At 39.3% G+C, this 15,296-nt stretch overlaps 1 protein-coding gene across 4 annotated transcripts in view; it reads left to right on the plus strand.

The window, feature by feature from the left end:
* MSRA (methionine sulfoxide reductase A) overlaps window positions 1-15,296 on the plus strand; it is a 337,486-nt gene that overhangs the window by 134,108 nt on the left and 188,082 nt on the right. The gene's annotated exons all lie outside the window — the stretch shown is intronic.

Here is a 15,296-nt window from a genome sequence, read left to right on the forward strand (position 1 = left end):
TTCCTTCCACATAGATGTATAACTTTGTTAAAGGTTGGGTGGGATGCAAGTAACTTTGAGTTGTTATTCCACAAAAATCAATCTAGCTGAATGACCTCTGTCTCCTCCACTATGAATTAAGCACATTCCTTAGGAGAAAACAGCAATTAAAATGTTTTAGGCAGAATAACATCTAACCCCTGAGTATATATTTACCATGTGCAATTAAGTGGCTGAGCAGCACTTCTCTGTTGGAGTCCGAACCTTTTGGTGAGGAGGTCCTTCTTGATTCATGGTTTCTTATGTCCCCTCAATGTCCTTGTCCTTCAAAATGTCCCTACATCTGGCACTTCCTCCCTTCCTCTCTCCCCTTCCTCCTCTTCTCCCCTTTTCTTGTACCCTCTTTCTTTCTGCCCTTTTCTCCTCCTCCTCCTCCTGTCGTCTTCTCTCCAACCTCATCGTGGGACCCACCCCTTATCACCCTCTCAGGGATTTCTATCCCTGTTCTCTGGATTTTCGACTTTATGTTTCTTCTGCTTCCTTCCCCTCAACCCTTAGACGGGTTCTGTGATCTCTCGCATCCTAAAAGCCCCTGACTTCACCCCTCCTCTGGCTCCCTCCTGCCCTGCCTGTGATGGCAGTTTCCGGCACAGGCTTTTGTTGTGAAACTGCTTCAAGCACTGAAGTTTCTTTTTGCTGGGAATTAGCCTTAGGACACCCATCTCTCAGCACATTCAGGATAAAATGTTTCCTTAATCCCAGGGATGGAACCAGAGTTAGTAAGCAGTGATGATTAACAGTTGAAGAGTTAGGAAGCACGGAGCTCACTCTGCCTAGGTGTTTGTAAGTCTTGCTCTGTACGGGCTATCACCTCTTAAAGTATACCGATCAGTAATTAGGAATTATTATGCTCAGAAATGTAAATGGAGAATTTGATTTACATAATGGACATTCTAAAAATGTGTGCCAAATATTTGACTTGTTAACTTTCCTCTGCAGAATTATGTGTGGATGATGCCATTCTACCCAAGTTGTAGGCCTAGCGAGTGTCTGTTACCAGGGGACAGCAAATGCCACATCAATATTCAAAGGGTTCTTTTGATGACTATTTTTGTCTTTTAGATTTTTCTTCCCTGAGACATGTTAGAAACTAGGTTTCATGTCATACTGGGAAATGGAAAGTAAGACTGACCTCTCTCAGCAGGTTTCTCGCTATTGTGATATTGAAGGAAAACTTCATTCCTGGAGGACAGTTCTAGTGCCAGCCAGGCCAAAGCCATTGTTTGGCCACAGAATTGGAAATATCTGTGAATAAAACTCGATGATGAAATCACTGTTACTATTATTGTGATTGTCACAGGTTTGGTTTATAATGGCTTCCCTCCAAATCCTAACCCAAGGCCTTTATTGTTTGACGTAGGGCCGGCAGCTTCCCTCCAAGCCTCGGTGCTTTTACCTGGAGAATGAGAAGGGTGGTGGGCTGCTTTGAGACCCTTCCCTTTGCTTCTGCATTTCCCACATTCAGGACCAAAGGCTCATCCCACAGCAGGCAGCCCCTGAGAAGCCAGGTCCACTGTGAGTGCCTGAGGGGTGTGGTTTTAAAAGAGATGAATCATGTGCATGATTTGTACCAGTGCGGAACTGTGCAGATTGTAAAATAGAATATTTTTTGACACCTAAGAAGTTTTACATTATTAGAATTGCAGTTTGGCTCTTCCAGAGGCTTAAATTAAGTCCCCTATTTTGGTCAAGTATACTCAAGCATTTTATGTTAATGTTTTTAGAACTGTTCTCATTTATATTACTTATCTGCCTGGCCTATATGGAGTGAGGGAGCAGTTGGTTTTTTGGGTGGACTTCTCTTGTTTTCGGTTGTTTACAGTTATACGCAATAGGTGAAACTAAGTATAGCACGTAGCTCTTTGACATAGGTTGGGCATTTAATCCTCCAAGCAGCTTGCAAGGCTGGTAGGGTTATGTAATCTGTATCTCAGAGAGGTCATGTGACTCATCCCAGGTCACTCAGGCAGTGAGATGGTGGCGCTAGAATTGTAGCCCTAGTCTAGCTGATCCTGAAGGTCACACTCTTTTTACGATGTCCCCTGACCCTTGGGAGAGATTGAAGAAATGCTGGGAGAGTCAGGTAGAGTCAGAAGTGCCTTTCAGCTGGATCCATGCACAAAAGTGTGATTGCCAGCCAAACCAATTTGGCAAGTTGATTTGTGAATTTCTCTGCATTCTCAGGGTGATCTGAAGAACTCTTGAAACACAGCTTTTGCTGGGAAAATACTGCTTGGAGTGACATCTCCTACTATTTATTTTTCTCATTTGATTTTAGCAGCATGTATTGATGTACAGGAGGATGTCTTACATGCACTTGACTGTGAATTCACCAAAGCAACAGTAGCACTTGCTACTTGTCCGAACTCATTCTTTTCTCTTGGAGTTCTTAATATTTTCTGCTAAAATTAAATCACTAGTTTCGATGTCATTATATATTGGTTAGTCATTTGAATGTACCTTACTGTCTAAATAGGAGCTTTTAAATTTAATTCATTCTGAAAGTGGCCATTGAACTGCCATTCAGCATTTAGATTGGAGTGGATAATGGAAGGAAGGATAGAGTGAGAGACGGGGCCCACTCTGTTGTGAAAAATACACGAATTTGTTATTAGATCAAGTGACCAGAGAATGTATAGATGGTTCCCTAGTTTCTGGCATATAATCTTCACAGATTAATTTTAAACCAAGACGTTCATCTTTTCAGCTTTTCTTTGTGGCCCATTGATTAGTCCTTTTCTTGTTTTTCTGTGACCACAATTCTTTAGCCTCTTTGTTGCTCTCTCTCCTCTGCACTTTGGGACAATGATAATGAAGGTAATAGGCTCTGCTCTCCCGTGGGTTCCTCCTTGTCTGTGTACGATGCTGTCTTTCAAGTCAGTGGGAGCCCCTTTTTCCCAAGCTGGAGAAGCGGAACCGAACATTTCACAATTACTTAATGCCTTTGTTCCTGGTAGCTGAGAGGGTCCTATGGCCAGTATCCCTTTAATCCTGCACCAGGGCTGTGAAGTGGGCATTATTGTGCTCCTTCAGAGACAGAGAAATGGAGACACCCAAAGATGAAAGAGATCTGGTCAAGTAGAGGGAATGCTTTCTCAGGCATGAGGACATTCACATCTCATTTGCCAGCATGCTGTGCCTGACTTAGAAAGGTCTCTCCGGCTCCCAGTAACTTAATGAAAGTGACACCCTGTTGGCAGTGGGCCACCCCACCCATGCGGAGAGCACAGGGTCCAGCCTCTCCGTGGTGGCGACTCTTAAGCATGGAGCAGCTATTCATTTCATTAAAAATGTCCATAGTTAAGGAGATTTATCATTTTAAAATAAAATGACAGCTTCTTAGTTGAGAAGGGTGCAAAGATACTCACCTGGCAGGGGAGATACCATGATCACGAGAAGGGTGCAGAGAAATTGGGGGTTGGGATTCCAGTCTTGGTTTGTAAAGATTTTTAGTACAATTTTAAAAAATGAAATACAATTTTTTAAAACTTTAAAGTATAGTACTTGACCATAAAAGTACCTCTAAACTAAGGTACTTTTGAGAGTGAAAAGAGTGCTGTTAAAAATTATGTAAAAATAATGAGGAATATGCAGGTTCGGTCTCCGGTCAGGGCATGTATGGGAGGTAACCAATCAGTGCTTCTCTCTCACATCAGTGTTTCTCGCTCTTTTTGTCTCTCCCTTACTCTTTCTCTAAAATCAATAAACATGTCCTCAGGTGAGGATTAATAATGATGATGATGAGGACTAATAATGATGATGATGATGACAACAACAACATGGTATAAACCTGGAGGATTTTGGACAACTGGGGTATCATGTCATCCTATATGAAAATATATATTATAAAATATTGTGTCAAGAGTGATCAATACACATTGAGTAAAGATGGATTGAAAAATAATAAAATTAGGTATATAAAATGAAGTAAACCAGTGAAAATTATAATGCAATAGGTCTATATTACATGTAATATAGAATCAACACCAGTAGTTACTAACTTCCAAGATTTTACTCCATATATATTGTTATATTCTTTCGGAATGACTTGAAATTAAAAGATAAGTCATATTTATAAAACGATAGCACTTTAATAAGAGATGGGGAATTGATCTGATTATACTCTTGCAATTTTAGTGTTGTACTAATACTGCTCAATAATGTAGGTTAATGAACTCTCCATCCTTAGAGGTATTCAAATGATAGAGAGGTCATTCCTAACCAATTGGGAAATGGGACTAAATAGCCTTTAAGATCCTTTCTTCTAAGTAAGTGAAAATTTACTTTGTTTCAGAATGTTAAACCTTTTTGAAAAAATTACTTCTAACTCATAATTCTTTGATCCTATCATTTAGAAGCCCACATCTAAGTTGTTTGGTGAGAGGTAAGATTCTGCCGTAAGACATCGTAATGTTCAGGAATTGATACTGAGGCCAACAGCAGAAGTACCTCAGTGAATTCTTAGGGTTGTCAAAGGTTTTTCGGCTCCCAGTGGCCTGAGAGCAATGGCTATGTGAACTCAAATGTCTGCAAAACCTGTTTTCTCTGTCAGGTTCTCTGAGGGCTCTCCAAACAAGAGGGAGTGAAAGATAACCCAAGACATCATGAAAATATGCTGATGATCTTATTACACTTGTCTGTTTACAGCCAAGATTCCAAGAATTTGATAGACTCTTGAATAGCTTTGTTAAGGACGGATTCCAGACCAGCAGCCAGTGGTTGTCAGACGCCTGTAGCTGCAGCTCACTCTGGGGACTCACCCTTGGCACCCCAAAGGAGAGTGAGCTCAGTGTCTGTAAGATGAACCAATCGTAAGGCACTCCCCCCTCCCAATTTGAATTGGAGGTGATTTCTGAAACAGCCACAGTTATTTTGTCTGCTGGCCAAGAAAACAGCATTGAAAGCAGCAGGCAATATGTCAGACTTCAAAGGAAAATATATTGGTGTCTCATTGGCTTGAATCCAACATTATGTTGGTAAATAATCAAATCCCGGTGTGGCATATTTCTCCCTGAACCTTGACTGAAAACTATTGAAGACCATTCTGTGAGCTGTGGAGTGGCAGTCACTCATTCTAGGAAAAAGGCCAGAAAGAATGACTTTGAAATGTGTTTATAATTAACCAAACAATCTAAATTCACAAGACTGTTAGAACAGCAGGCTGCTAACTGGTGCAAACTTCTTAAGTGATAAGGTACTTGGGAAAACAAAAATAGGCCTTCCTCCCATGGTACGCTCAAGCACCTTTAAGGAACAAAAGCTGGTCACTTGGAGCCATGTTTGAAGGTATACTTTGTTTATATATGTTTTTCATGTGTGTGATCATCTCAATTTTTATTTTCTTTTTGAGCATGGAGAGGTCAGATAAAATGGGGAAGGAAGGGGGAAGAGGCCTTTCTAAGCCTGTATTGAAAATCCCTTTTGGTTTGTATGGCATTGCTTGGGATGGTGCTGCCCACCTGGGCCCTGGAGAGCACAGCAGGAGTTGGGGAGGGTGTCCTGGTGTGGGGAGGGAGGGGGAGAGTGGCGGCGGGGATTGGGGGGGAGACGTATTTAGGGGACGGAAGCTGGAATGTGGGTGGGGATTTCTATGCTTAGCGAAGGCAACTAAACCCATTGTAGAAAGGAGTACCGTAGATCAAATGTTTGGTAAAGTAATACTTCACTTGTTTAGAGATCACGTACCCATGAGCTTGAATCTTTTGGAATGCATGTAAGACCCAGAAAATAAACATCCCCCGAAATAAAATGTCGTGAAGATGTTCTAAAGAATTCAGATTTCTCAGAGGTCATTGCAGTCAGCATAACCTCAGTGCATGACTTCAGACAAGTTTCTTACTGCTCTCAGCCCATTCCTTATCTGTAAAATGAGGGGAAGAATATTTACCTTTCACCTTATAGGGCTGTTGTCAGAATATCATGAGGTCATCAGGGCATTTGAGATAGAGGTGACAGAGTATGCTGTCAGATCGCAGGCACTTCCGCTCCCAGGGCCAGCCTGTGAGGTGCTCGCTGGGGGTTCACCTGCTCTCCTCAGGAAGAGCAGTCTGCCAGCAAGGCCCCAAGCTGGTGACTCCAATGTTAGTCAGTTTTATCTGGCCATAATCTCTCCTGCGTAAGACCTGATGAGTCCTTTCACTCAGGGATTTTGAAAGGAACAGAAAGCATCAGTTGGGAACTGACCTGATATGGGCTGGGTACTGGCCCACCCTTGGTACACTTCCTATTAGGCCCACTCTCATCACTGGTCTAAATTAAAGTCAACTCATTGCTTCCTTCTGCGTCAGTACAGAGCTCTCAGAAAATACCATGATCTCTCTTTTGGCCCCAACTATGGCATTGGTCAGTTTTGGTTAATTTTTTTTTTGTACTATTATCACTAGTATACAATGACTATCCACTTTACCAACTTTTTAAAAAGTTTTGAAAATAAGAAAGATAAATGTAATTTATTTTACAAACATGACAGAAATTTCTTAAATTTCTACAGAGAAAATATGCTCAGTAGGATGTGCAGGAGAAATGACCATATTTCTACTGCTTCTGTATTAATTAGCATTTTTTAGAAAAGAAACATAGATATAGGAAATGACAAAAACTAAAAAAGTTAATTGTTATTCAATTTAACTCAACTAGCATTTTTAAGAAAAATACTGAGTCCTGTATCCTCTCTCTTCCTCTTGTTCTTCTGAACCATTTATATTGGTTTATAACATGAAATAAAGGAAAATTAAAATATATACAAGACATGGAAGAATAACATTTATTGGATTTAGGTAGATACTAGTCCAGAGAAAAATATGAGAAATGAAATATACAAAAAGCACATTCCGTAATTCAATATAATTTATAAAAGTTGACCAAAACTTTGCCTCTGTATTTCCTGGCAGTATTGTAAAGATCAGTTAGTCATGTGATTGGTTTCAGTTTTCAAAAATTGTGATAAAATATACATAATATAAAATCTACCATTTAACCACTTACAGTGTACAGTTCCGGGCCGTTAAGCATACTCACGTTGTTGTGCAACCGTGGCGACCATCCATCTCCAGAGCTTCTTTACTTTTCCCCACTGGAATCCCATTTGTACCTATTAAATAATAACGCTCCATTTCTCCTTCCCCTAGTGCTAAGCAACCGCCATTGTGCTGTCTGTCTCTGGGAGTTTTACTCCTCTATGTATCTCTTAAGTGGAATCATTCAATAGGTACCCTTTTGTGACTGTTTTATTTTACTTAGCTTAATACCCTTGAAGCTTATCCATGTTGTGGCATGTGTCAGAATTTCATTCCTATTTAAGGCAAACATTCCACTGAATGTATATGCCACATTTTGCTTATCTACTCTTCTATCAATGGGCATTTTGTTGCTTTCACCTCTTGGGTATTTGTGAGTAATACTGCTATAAATATCTCTCCAAGACCCTGCTTTTAATTCTTCTGACTATATACCCAGAAGTAGAATCCCTGGATCATATGGTAATTCCATAATGCCTGAACCATTTTACATACCCATCAGCAAAGCACAAGGGTTCCAATTTCTCCACATCCTTGCCAACAATTGTTATTTTGTTTGTTAATAGCCATCCTAATGGGTGCAAAGTGATGATTGGTTTCCATTTTAATGATACTGAGAATGTACATGCTTGGTGGAATCATAAGATTTCCTGATTTTAGAACCGGAAAGAAATTTTTTTCAAAGATATTTATAAGGACACTGCAATGTAGAACAGGCAACAGTACGGCTGATAATAACCTTAGAATGAGCAGCATGAGGAGATCTGTGAGCTGTTGGTCACACTGCTCTTCTCTTTGGGCTGCAGACCTCCACCAGGGACAGTTTGGCTCACACGTCCTCACAGGTGCCACCAGGTGCTTCTCTGGCAGGCGGGCTCTGGCTTAACCCAGAAATTACTTGTCCTGTAGCTGAAACAGTCATTGGACTAGCTGTCTTTAAGGGAATTTTCTACCAATGTTATTTTTCTCAGTGGATTTTAAAGTATATTTATGTTTTAGTTCTTTACTGCAAAAAATTTCATATGAAATTGTATATGGAAACAGAGAGACCAATATAATGAAGCCCACTTGGCGAGCTTCAGCAATTATCAGTTATGGCTGAATATGCTTCATCTATATTTCCTCTCTCTCTCCTCCACCCGAGGTTATTTCACAGCAAATCTGAAATATAATATAATTTCAACCATGAACATTTTGGTATGTGTTTCCAAAAGAGCAATTTTTTAGAAAACATACCACAATGCCATTATTGTACCTAAACAAATAATAGTTCCTTGATATCATTGACTATCCAATGAGTCTGTATTTCCACTATTGTCTCATAAATGTTTTTTCCAAACTATTTGTTTTGAGGAAGATCCAAATAGAGTCCATACATTGCAATTGGTTGATAAAATATTCAATTTTGATCTATAAGTTCATCTCTCTCTCTCTTTTCCTTTGCAATTTATTTGTTCAAGAAATTAGATGATTTATTCTGTACTGTTTCCTTCAGTCAGGATTGAATGATCATGTTATTCAGATCTCTGTTACTCAGAGCTACAAACTGGGAGTTAGAAGCTTGATCAGAATCCATAGGTGTGTAAACTATTTAGGAAGCATTTAATAATCAGTTGTCTCTCTTTTGGTGACATTATCAGCCCTTAAAGACCATTTCCTAGATGTGTTATTTTATTAGAGGCTGCAGGATGGTAATATTTTAATTCTTGCATTTCCCTGTATTTATGAACTGAAGTATTTCTATAAAAAGAAGCTCCCCTTTTATCAACTATTTGGTGATATCTAGCTTGATTAGGAAAGCAGCTTCATTTCCCCCCACATTTACTATTTTGCTCCACGCGTCTGGGCATGGGTTGAATGTATATTCATGACTCAGAATTATATGTAAGTATAGTTGCTTAGGTCAAAAGTGACTTAACAAGGATGGAAACCTCTTTAATTTGACTGAAAGACCATTTTCACTTGAGTATTTAACCCAATTATTGATATTTGTAACAATTTGGTCAAATGCTTGAAAATATAATCACAATAGAGAGATTGCCTCAACAGATTTGGTAAAACAAAGAGGCAGCTCATAGTCAGCTGGACTTAAGGAGCAGCAATATTCTCTCCTGTTATTGCCCCAGATCTTGTGACCAGGGGACATGTTGCCATGCACGTCCCGGATCTGACCTCAGTGGCCCAGGATTGAAAAGCCAACTCCAGAGAGGCCCTGAGGGCTGGAGACCATCTTGCTTCTACGTGTGGAATGCTTTCAAAAGTATTGAAATGATGGAAATGGATAAGCAGCCAAAAAATGATGAAACCTCTCCAGGATGTTGCCTTCCTCAAAGACAAACAGCTGGGCGGTTTCACCTGGGCACTTTCCATGCCCAGGCCCCGACTGTGAACCAGTTAGAGGGCAGCAGGAGGCATGTGTATCAGAGTGCATTTTCCACACTCTCTCCCCTCCGGTTTTCACAGGCAGAGTAGGTACAACTATCCACAATTTTCTCTGCCAAAGGGAAAATTTGGGATAAGGAGAGATATTTACTGACCCATTTATTTTTTTAAAATATTACTTTATTTTTATTGTCTCATGTATGTTTTTGGTAAGTTGTCTCAAATTCTTCTTTTGGAATGACGCTGTGTGTAAATAAAGTATACAAAAGTAAAATAACTTCCAAGCATGAAATTTCTTAACTCCAACACAAAGTACAATTATTTTGGAGGGCAGTCAAAATCCAGCAGTGCCAGTTCTGTTTTTTTAGGGATAACTGGAGATGTTATCTCTGAAACCCTAGGAAGGTGGGATTCAGTTGAAGCAACATATTTGATCCCTGCTGAGAAACAGTCATTTAGCCCAGCATACTTTTGGCCAAAACAGTGTGAACAACGATGAAAGACTCTGAACTTGTTCTAAATTCTATAGAATTTAGTGTCTGCAAAACCCCAGGTATCCATATATATATACTAGGAGCTATTATACAAAACACCTTTCATCTTCCTCTTGTGTCAGCAGTGCCCCAGGACTTAGGCAAAGAATTGCAGTTGACCAAGACCAAGCTTCCTCGTTGAGCCCAGTGGCTCCGGCATTGACACTGGCGCTTGCCAGATGGATGTCTTTCTGGGGTACGTCCCACTATATATTATTCCAAGTCTCAGCGGTGATTCCCAGACTCATGATAGTACGGAAAGAATTCATCTTAGTTCGTGGTAGACCTTATTATGAACACACTCAAAAAGATATTTTAAAAATGTACTTACCATAAGATGAGTAAAAACATCCTCACATATTACATTCCAGAATCAAACTTACTCAGGAATCAGTGCTCTTTCTTTCGTGGGGAAAGAATAGACCACATTTCTGATCTCTCTTAAGAAGCCCTATGCAATCCTTTGAATCTCAAATGTCTTTCTGTGTGATGATCCTTTTCTGGTTCCTTACTGTCATATTGTCACTTGTCGGGTCAAGGTGAAAATGTCTCCAGTGGAAGCCTGCATCCATCTTGCCTATAACACCCATGTATTCATTTAGTACTTGGGAGAATTTATCGTCACCCTCTTTTCCACCAGGCTTCCTCTTCCTTGGTGAATGGCCTTTGTTCAGGTGGCAGTGACATTTACATTGAGAAGAGTGGAATGGTTTATATTCACCTCATAGGGAACATTAATGAGGGAGGGTTTGGGGAAGGTCACCTGGGAAAAAGTTCAGGCATATGATGACACTAGGAACTTAGAGTAAGAACTACCTGAGAAGCTAAGGACCTGTCATGAGGGCATAGGAGCTGCTTCCTAGCATTCCTTTCTTTTAGCTTAATAAATTGTGGTTTTAAGTATGTCCTTTGGCCAGGCCTTACCCATACAGCTTTGTGGTAGAAATGTGCAACAGGGTGACCACCAGCTGGAACAGCATGATTCAGCACCTAGCCTTCCTTTCTCATATGTAAAAACTAAGAGCTGCATTCCTAAGCAAATAGTCTGTGCTGTAATCCTGGGACCAGTAAGTACATAGGTCTTCAGTTACACATAACAAACAGCTGGGCAGGTGCACCAGCTGAACGACAAATAGCTTTTCAGTTGCTGTTAATGCATTGGTAATTGGACTAAAAATTTTGTCCCTGTTTTTTTTTTCTTCCATGTACCATCTGTAAAAATGGTAGCACCACCAATAACCAACTTTTATACTTGTGTAGTAATTTTCATGTTATAAAGTATTTTCATATATGTAATTTCATCTGTTCTTCCTATTTAACTCTGAAATGAGAAAACTAAGGTTCAGAGTGATTAAATCACTTTAGGGTCAGGCTGCTAGTTAACAGTAGAACTGGGTCTAGCACTCATAATTTATTCAAGTACTAGTCAAATTGTTCATTTACTATAGCAGGAGACAGACAAACAAACAAAAAACACTTCCCCCTACTGGAATTTTCATTCTAGTAGGATAGGACAGTAAATGAGGTAAATATGTCAAGTATGTAGAATGGAATTTCAGAGTGTGGTAAGTGCTGTTGATTAATACAGGAGAGGAGAATAGGAAATGTCAGGTGGGGTGGGAGCTTGCAATTTTAAAAAAGGTAGCCAGGGAAAGGGGTGAGGGAGGTTGTCCTGCAGAGATATGTAGATAAAGCGCCCTAGGCAGAAGGAATGAAAGTGCAAAGGCCCTGAGGCAGGAATGGGTCTGAGTGAGGCCTCTGTGCTGGGGTGTGTTAGTAAACAAGGAGGAAGGAACAGAAGCTGAGGTTGGAGATTGAGAGGGAGTTAAATCATGAAGTACATATGTTAACTCTGGGGTCTTTCCCTTTTATTTGTACACTATAGGAAGCCTTTAAAGGATTCTGGGCAGAGGAGTGACATAATATGACTTATTTTTTAAGAGAATCATTTTGGCTGCTATGTTGAAGAAAAAGTGTTTGGGATGGTGAGTAAAGAAGCAGGATACCATTTAGGACGCTATTGCTTCCTAGTCCAGTACTTTTAGCTTGAATACACATTGCCTTTAAAAAAAAAATAAATAATCTTTAACTACACCCTTTTGTGTCTTTCCCAAATACTATATCTTCATAGCTTTTAGAATACAGTTGACCCTTGAGCAATGCAGAGTTTAGGGGCACCGACCCCCTGTGCAGTCAAAAATATGTCCAGCCCTGACTGGTATGGCTCCATTGGTTGGGTATCACCCCACAAAGCAAAAGATTGCCAATTTGATTCCAGGCCAGGGCACACGCCTGGGTTGTGTGTTCGGTCCCAGGTCAGGGGGTGTGAGGGAGGCAGCTGATTGATGTGTCTCTCTTGCACTAATATTTCTTTCCCATTCTTTCTCCCACCCCCTTTCTCTAAAAGTGAATGAATAAAATCTTGAAAAAAAATCTGTGTATAACTTTTGACACCAAAACTTAACTACTAATAGCCTACTGTTGATTAGGAGCCTTACTGATCCATAAATAGCCGATTAACACGTATATTCTATGTTGTATTATTATATACTGTATTCTTACATATAAAGTAAGCTAAAGAAAAGAAAATATTATTAGGAAAATGATAAGTAAGAGAAAATACATTTATAGTTTTGTATGTTTTTATTGGAAAAATCTACATATAAGTGGACCCATGCAGTTCAAACCTGTGCTTTTCAAGGGTCAACTCTATTTTCTGTCCCTGTGTATTAAGAATTTAAGTGGCTCTTCTAAATGACACATTAGCTAAAAACAGATACAAATATTTTGTGGAGAGTATTTAGGTATTATTATTGCTGTACTTATAGATCAATACCACTTGCATTTTTAGAAGGAATGGATTATATTAAATCACTCAGAATCATGTTGAATGTGTGCATTGATTCCATTCAAAGTGGGTTGTTCACAATACATTGAACAGTTTAGAAGCACTTCAAATTGCATTTCTGGTGTACACAAAATGTGGAGTGGAGCACAGGTCAAAGGAATGTAGTGATGTGATTTAAAATGTGAAACCAGTGCTTTAAATAAGACTAAAATTTGTCAATGAAGTAAATCAACATTTGCATTAATCTCTTAACTCTTCGAGCTCCAAAAACTGTTTAAATGGAATGTCAGGTATTTGTTATCAGCCAAATTTGGGGTTAAATCGTAACTCATCTGATTTCTGGACTTGAATAAATTTCTGAACCTTCAGCTGTAGATAATTTTGTCTCTGGAAAAAATATTTTTAAAAAATTCAGTTGTCTGAAGGGAATGGAGAACAACCAAAGGCTGGTCTTTGGCCAGAAGCTAGAAGAAACATAGTTCTTGAAATAAAGAAAACAACCTTGATAAGCACCAGCACCACATTCAACCAGTGTTTTCCCTGAGTTCAGTTCCCAGTTCCTAGCTACTTGTTAAAAAAAAGAGAGAGAGAATAGGAAGAGGCTATCATATTAGGCTAAAGAGACAGAGGTTGAATCTAGGGGCTGCTAGAGTAGCTAGAAATCAATGGGAAACATTCTGGAAGGAAAGAGCAGTAGAGGGGGAGTTCCAACATCTCTGTACAAATTTCCCTCATGTGGCTGCCTCTGTTTGTGCATGTACAGTGTGAGACTCCAAGGAAACCAGGAGAAAGAAGCTGCTAGAAAGATGAAGTTTCAGCAGCTGTTTGGTTCTTTGAGAGAGTGGGAGTTCAAGTCCTGCTAAATGAGAGAGACATAAAGGTTTGGGCGTTGAAACCTTAGGAGTAAAACCAGGATAAAAGGTTATATCATAGGGCTAATGGGTAAAAGCAAAATAAGCCCATTTTTTTAATTTTAAAAAAATTTTTACTGAATTTACTGGAGTGACATTAGTTAATAAAATTATATAGGTTTCAGGTCTACAATTCTATAATACATCATCTGTATATTGTATTGTGTGCACACAACCCCAAGTCAAGTCTTCCACCACCATTTATCCTCCCTATACCCTCTTCTACATCCTCCTGCACCCCTTTCCCTCTGATGACCAACACACTGTTGTCTGTGTCTATGAGGGGTTTATTTGCTTAACCCCCTCACCTTTCTCATCCAGCCCTGCAACACTCCCTCCCTTCTGACAGCTTTCAGTCTGCTCTCTATCTATGAGTCTCTTTCTACTTTGTTTGGTAGTTTATTTTGTTCACTAGATTCCACATATGAGTTAAATCATATGGTACTTGTCTTTCTCTGACTGGCTTAAAATAAGTCTATTCATGTAAAATCTAAAACTAAGCTACCCTGGGATCAAGATGACCTACCAGTAATTTAATTGCTTTCCAGGACAAAATTCAACATTCTCTGAGAAAAATCACAATCTAGCACATATCATTCACAGTGTTAGTGTGCAATAAAAATTATTAGGCATGTGAAGAAACAAAAATATGATTAATAGCTAAAGGAAAATAAATAATAGAAGCAGACCCAGAGATGATTCATATGTTGAAATTAGTAGACAAGGACTTAGACATTATAAATATGATCAAGAATTTATAGGAAAAGGTGAACAGAATGGGTTAATAGATATGGGAACCTCAACAAAGAAATGTAACCTATAAAAATGAATGAAATGGAATTTCTGGGACTAAAAAAATATAGCATTTTAAATAAAGCAATTATTATTGGATAGACTTTAACAGGAGATTGGACATTGCATAAGAAGGGATCAGTGAACTTGAAGACAGGTCAGTAAAAATCCAAATTGAGGGTGGGAGGAAAAAAATATTTAACAAAATGAACCAAGCCTTGGGGATTATGAGATAATATTAATTGATTATATATATATAAATATAATTGGAGTGTCAGAGGAGCCCAAAGAGAGATGCTGGGGCAGAAATATATACATTAGAGGAAATAACCATAAATTTGATGAAATATAATTGGGGGATGGTCAAGATGAATGTCAAATCTAGAAGGTCAAAGGCAAGGATCGAGTCAGGCCCAAGGGACAAGGAGTTTGGAGTGGGGATAAAGATTAAATAAAAATAGATGGCTATAAAACGGGGAAGGTCTTTCCTGCTCAGTGACCACCTCTATTCCCACTTCCATACTCCAACTCCTTTTAGAGCTTGTCCCTCCCCTTCTGGTTCCGTGGCGACAGTGTGTTGAGATGAACCCACACCTGGGTTCAAATCTTAGCTTTATCTCTTGCTAGCCAATTATTGGAATCTACATCCTAGGATCATCATTTATTAAATGAAAATAATGGTAACTTTCTCCTACTAGACAAGTCCCTGTGAGGTAGACTGTAGCGTGGTGCTGGCTACGTCATAGCTAGACCTTCAACAGATGATAGTTTTCTT

The sequence above is a fragment of the Pteronotus mesoamericanus genome, unplaced genomic scaffold (assembly GCF_021234165.1).
Source record: "Pteronotus mesoamericanus isolate MK-2021 breed Mesoamerican mustached bat unplaced genomic scaffold, CSHL_Meso_final contig_32, whole genome shotgun sequence".
NCBI classification, from domain to species: domain Eukaryota; kingdom Metazoa; phylum Chordata; class Mammalia; order Chiroptera; family Mormoopidae; genus Pteronotus; species Pteronotus mesoamericanus.